At 38.1% G+C, this 5,281-nt stretch overlaps 1 protein-coding gene across 2 annotated transcripts in view; it reads left to right on the forward strand.

The window, feature by feature from the left end:
• The window catches only part of wnt5b (wingless-type MMTV integration site family, member 5b), a 136,422-nt gene that overhangs the window by 35,275 nt on the left and 95,866 nt on the right, over positions 1-5,281 (forward strand). The gene's annotated exons all lie outside the window — the stretch shown is intronic.

The raw sequence follows: 5,281 nt of genomic DNA on the forward strand, positions 1-5,281 counted from the left end.
GAGAGAGAGAGAGAGAATGTGTGTGTGTGTGTGTGTGTGAGAGAGAGAGAGAGAGACCATGAGAGAATATGTGTGCGTGTGTGTGAGAGTGAGAGAGAGAGAGAGAATGAGTGTCCATGAGAGAATGTGTGTGTGTGTGAAGGAATGTGTCCTTGAGAATGACAGCAGGTGTCTGTGAGAGTGAGTGTGTGTGAATGTGTGTTTGTTTGTGAAAAGAAGTGTGTATATCTGTAGGAGTGAGTGAGAGATAATGCAATTGAGTGTGTGAATCCTGAGACTGAGTGATCCAGACAACGCCCACTCTTCCCTTATCTTCCTCTCCCCAAACACCTCTCTGCAAAACAAGCTGAGAGAGGAGGAAACCTAATTTGCCTGCAGCCTACTTTTGTATGAACTTTACTGAGGCCAGCTCAGATTGTACACCACCAGAAGTGATCGCAAGATCAGAATTAGATAAGCCCAATTCCTCAGCTCGATCCCAATCCTTACCCCTTTCCCTAGTGATTTGGGACTTTTGGTCTGGTCTGACTGTTTCCAGTTCTGCTTAACTGAGGTAGCAAAAATAGTTTTATTAGTTATCTCTGCTGCTTGGTACTTCTTAATGGTCTTTGTTTTATTTATACACTAATTGACATTATCAATTTATTGCTTTGGAATATAATTTTTGAAATTCGTTTCCTATTGTGCCAAACCTTATCTTCCTGAAATTTGATCACTGGCCCTGTGAGTGAGAGAAAAATTGAAATGTGGCCTGCCGTACAGAAAGTTTGGTCAAGCCTAGGATGGAGAAATTGGAATTATTTTCCCCCTCTCTATCACTGGACTGGTTTAATGAAAATGATGCTGAAATGTGTGACCTCCAGAACAAAGACAAGCTGTTTTCATTGTCTAGCAGAACAACCCAAGGTCAAGAAGGCAGCATTCCAACAAGACTAATGCCCAAAGACAAATCTGAGAGATAAAGCTCATGTGAAGGGAAGACAAAACTCAAGAGATCGAACAATATGTTGATCATCAAGACATGCAATGATTTTTTGAAGTCACCAGGTCCATTATAGGTCAAATGGACAAAATCTCTTTTGTTCAAAGTATGGTGATTTTCTTCTTAAGGCTGATAATACTATCTTCCAATGTTGAAAAGAACATTTTCAGCACCTTCTCGACAGTGAGTCACAGTGACAACTAATAGAATTCAGGCTATCCCCTAGTACTCGGAGGTTGAATTCATCAATGGGAGACCTGCAACAAGCAATCAAATAGATTTTTTTAAAAAAACAAAGCATTCAGTACCGACAGTATTCCAGTCTAGGTCTTCAAAGCTGTTGGGTTTAACTCGCATCAAAACTCGCATCAAAACTCGATGCACTCATCTTACAGACTTGGAAGAAACAAAAAGAACTTAACAGGACTGTGACAACTGAAATGTGATCAATTATAAGTGGAAACAATCACAGTATTTCCCAAATATCCATTGGAGGGAAATGTCACACACTTGTTCTTCTTCCTGTGGCTGAGGACATTCTCAGACACATAGTAGCTTTAGACCCTCCAGTGGAATCTCTGACTTCAGCCCAGATTTTCTAATCAGGATCAGAAACTATTTCTCACACTGATCCCCTGATCATAGAAACAAAATACAAACTAACCTTTGGAGGAGCTTATTCATGTGAAGTGGTTGAAGGAAAGCTGGAGGATTCCCGTACAACGAAAGTTAATGGGTAGAGCACATGAAATTTAAGCATAGATTATGACACTACCTGAAAGGCTGCTCTGGATGTGTAGGAGTTAGTTCCTGAAGCATCCAGGCAAAAGTTTCAAAATTTGAGGAAGGAGCCTGGGCAAACCTAAAAATTTTGAAATGGTAAAGCAAAGTAATTTTGACAACCATATCTTCTCTCAAACTCTTAAAAGAGCAAGAGCTCTCTCTCACACACCTCAGTGTGCATTCTACTATTAGTTTAATCATTAATTACATGTATGTAGGAAAGAAGTGAACCTTGCACCAAATTCTCTGTCCTAGGAGAGGTCAAGCATCCCTTTTTGTATCAAAAAAGTGGATACAGATTTTAAGTATAAATATCATGTATTTATACTCTCTGATGAAGCCATCAGAGGGATCATTTGCTTTGAAGAATTTAAAAACTCATTACTTTTTGTAATAAAAATCCATGTTGAAGACTAGGGAGTTGCAGCCACGAGAGGGACAGCAGCAATGACAAACAATTGAGCTCATCCATGAAATTAAAGCTTTTATTGTTGCCACCATGAATTTGAGAAGGATAGAGTGAAAGGAAGGCATGGTACAGAAAGGATGGCTGGCAATTCCCTAAGATCCCCTTCACAGATCAGAATGCAAAATGCTGTAGATGCAGAATGAAAGTTGAAGGCCAAAGTGTGCAATTTGCAATTTGGAAAATCAAGTGGGATTGTATGGTATAGTTATATAGTGTAATGCTACTTTTGCACATTGAGATTGTTACATCATTGTGACAAGTGTTTAAGGGAAAACTGCCTGCTGACAGGCCACAGAATTGTCTGGCTGCAAACCTGTGAAGGCAGTGCAGCCAAAACATCCAGGGTTGGCAAACAGAACACATCCCTCTCCTTCTCTCTATGTGAGTGAAAACATAAAGAAAGGTAGGAAACTTAAAGAAGGAATTTGAATACAAGAAAAGACCTAGGTCTAGGTGATCAACAATTGAATCAAAGAATTGAATCAGTCTACAGAAAACACTGTGCGTTCTTTGGTAAAATCAAAAGTGTCAAGAGAGATAACATAACTCATCCGTTTGATCTGGACTTCTGATCTTCAGCATTTTGTTTGCTTTGCCTGTATTTTCCACTCAATTTCTGTATTAATCTGTCTGTCTTATTCATGAAGGAGTGGAGTGTGTATTTGGGTTCTATAGGGGTATGGTTCAAGTTGCAGAGTAGTAAATTGGTAATCCTTTTCCTCTATTTGTTAAAGAAAGTGTGTTCCCAAGAAATAGTCATTTTCTTTACAATGACTAGACCTGATGTGTTACTTTTGTCTTGAATAACAGGTCACTCAGGCAAATTGATCACCTTAATGGAGATCACAGGTTGCAGAATAGTGAGGTTCAATTACCCCACTATTCAGCCCAATTAAGTTGCACTAAGAGTTTCATTTTCATTTTCTCTATTATTGATGTTAGAGTAACTGATGTGTAATCCCAAGTTTTGTCCCTCCTTTTTTTTAAATGTTGGGGTTATGTTTACCATCCTCCAGTCTGCTGATCATGTCCCAGAATTGACTGAATTTTCAAAAATGACAAGCTTTCAAAAGCATTTGTTATTTCTATGGCCACCTCCTTTAGTATCCTAGGATGTTGATCATCAAGCCTTGGTCATTTGTCAGCATCCAGCCCCACTAATTTCTCCAATACTAACTTCTTTTTTAATTGATTCAAATTACGTCAATTCCCCCTTCTCACTAAATCCTGGAATTATAGAAACCTAGAATTTTATATAGTACAGAAGGAGGCCATTCAACCCATCGATTCTGTACTGGCTTCTAAAAGATCTACCCAGCTAATCTCATTCTCCAGGCCTATCACTTTCAAACATATATCCAGATCTTCTTTGAAACCTCGTGTGGAACCTACTTCCACCACTCTCCCAGGCAGCATATTCCAAATCCTCGAAACTCTGAGTAAAGAAGTTTCTCCTCATCTCAATCTTATCTCTCTTGCTGACAATCTTGAAATTGTGACCTCTAGTTCCTGACATGCTCGCCAATGGAAACAAAATATCCTCCTTTACCCTATCAAAATTGTTCATAATTTTGAGCACCTCACTTCTCAATCTTCTCTACTCTACGGAGAATAAGCCCAATTTCCCTAAACTTTTCTTGTATCTAAAAACCTGGGTATCATTCTATACAAATAGAGAACTAAAATTGCTATTCAGTTGTTCTGCCATTTCCGTGTTCAAATGATCAATTCCCTCAGTTTGGACACTAAGGGATCTGCATTTTTCTTCTCAAATCTTTGTTATTTCATATGGTTACAATTCACTTTTATGTTCCCTACAAGTTTACTCTCATACACTGGTGCATTTCACTGCTGCTGCTATTAGGAGTTTACATGACCCATGTAAATTGTAGAATATCCAGCTTCAGCAACCTTTTAAAAAAAAGGTCATTCAGCTTCCCACCTTTTATCTTCCTTGTGTACTTGTGCACGTTACTGCATTAAAGTAACATTCCTGATAATTGCATTCCTCACTTTTGTCTTTTTAGGAAGAGATTATGTTCACTGTCTGGATTGAATCAGAACTTTTGTCTTAGAGGGGAATAAAAAGTGATCTGATACACAGTGACATTCATTCGTTAATCAAATAGCAGAGACTTAATGTAATCTTTCTGGGCTAGGTTTGAACTTCTACCCCAAAGGTGAAACAGCAGTCTTTGAACAGACTATGAGACATCCTTCAACAGAAAATAGAAAGTTTAATTTAATTTGTCTGGATTAGATTTAACCTATGCCTCAGAGGGCAAAGAAAGGTGTTTTAATATTCTGTGGCACCTAGTCATCCTTAAAAGTCATCCTTCAATTTATTAGGGCTGAATTTGAACACATGTCAAGGGTGGAAAATAATGATGAAGAAAACAAGATCAGCCAGTTAAATCACAAAGCAGAATTTTATCCTATCTAGGCTGGGCTGAAAACAAACTGATAAACTATAGATTAAAAGCTAATAACATTCTGATTTCATGGGCTATCTTATATGCACTACACAATTGAATTTTAAAAGTGCCCTGCTGGTGGGCAAAGGTCCCTCACAAAAGCAGTCAGTTATTGACAGTGCAATATCTTGTTTTTAAATTTGTCTTTTTCCTCTCAACTACAAAAAGAGGATTTTCATATTTTTGCTCAGTTAATCTTTCTTTCAATTGTGGTATATTTTCAGCATGGCTTTGATGAAAGCTTATATCTTAAAATGGCTGAATGCTTACACTTTTTGCTAGAGTAGTCATCGTTTAATAAAAAAGCTGAGGGAGACTTGTTTCAAATGGTAGGTTGTAATTTTTTTTCCACAAGCACAGTCCTTTACTCAATTTCGGAACAAAATGGTGATCCAAATCCTATGTGTACCACTGTGCCCAGGGCTGATGCTATCTTGCCTCTCTTCAGTATTGTAGTCAATTCTGAGAATTGCTACCTCTGACCGAGAAATTGTTTTATGAGTGATAGTTACAGCATAAAATCAAGATGAATGTACAGGAAATAGCACACCTAATCAGCTCCAGAATAATTTG

This window comes from Chiloscyllium plagiosum, chromosome 19 (assembly GCF_004010195.1).
Source record: "Chiloscyllium plagiosum isolate BGI_BamShark_2017 chromosome 19, ASM401019v2, whole genome shotgun sequence".
Lineage (NCBI taxonomy): Eukaryota > Metazoa > Chordata > Chondrichthyes > Orectolobiformes > Hemiscylliidae > Chiloscyllium > Chiloscyllium plagiosum.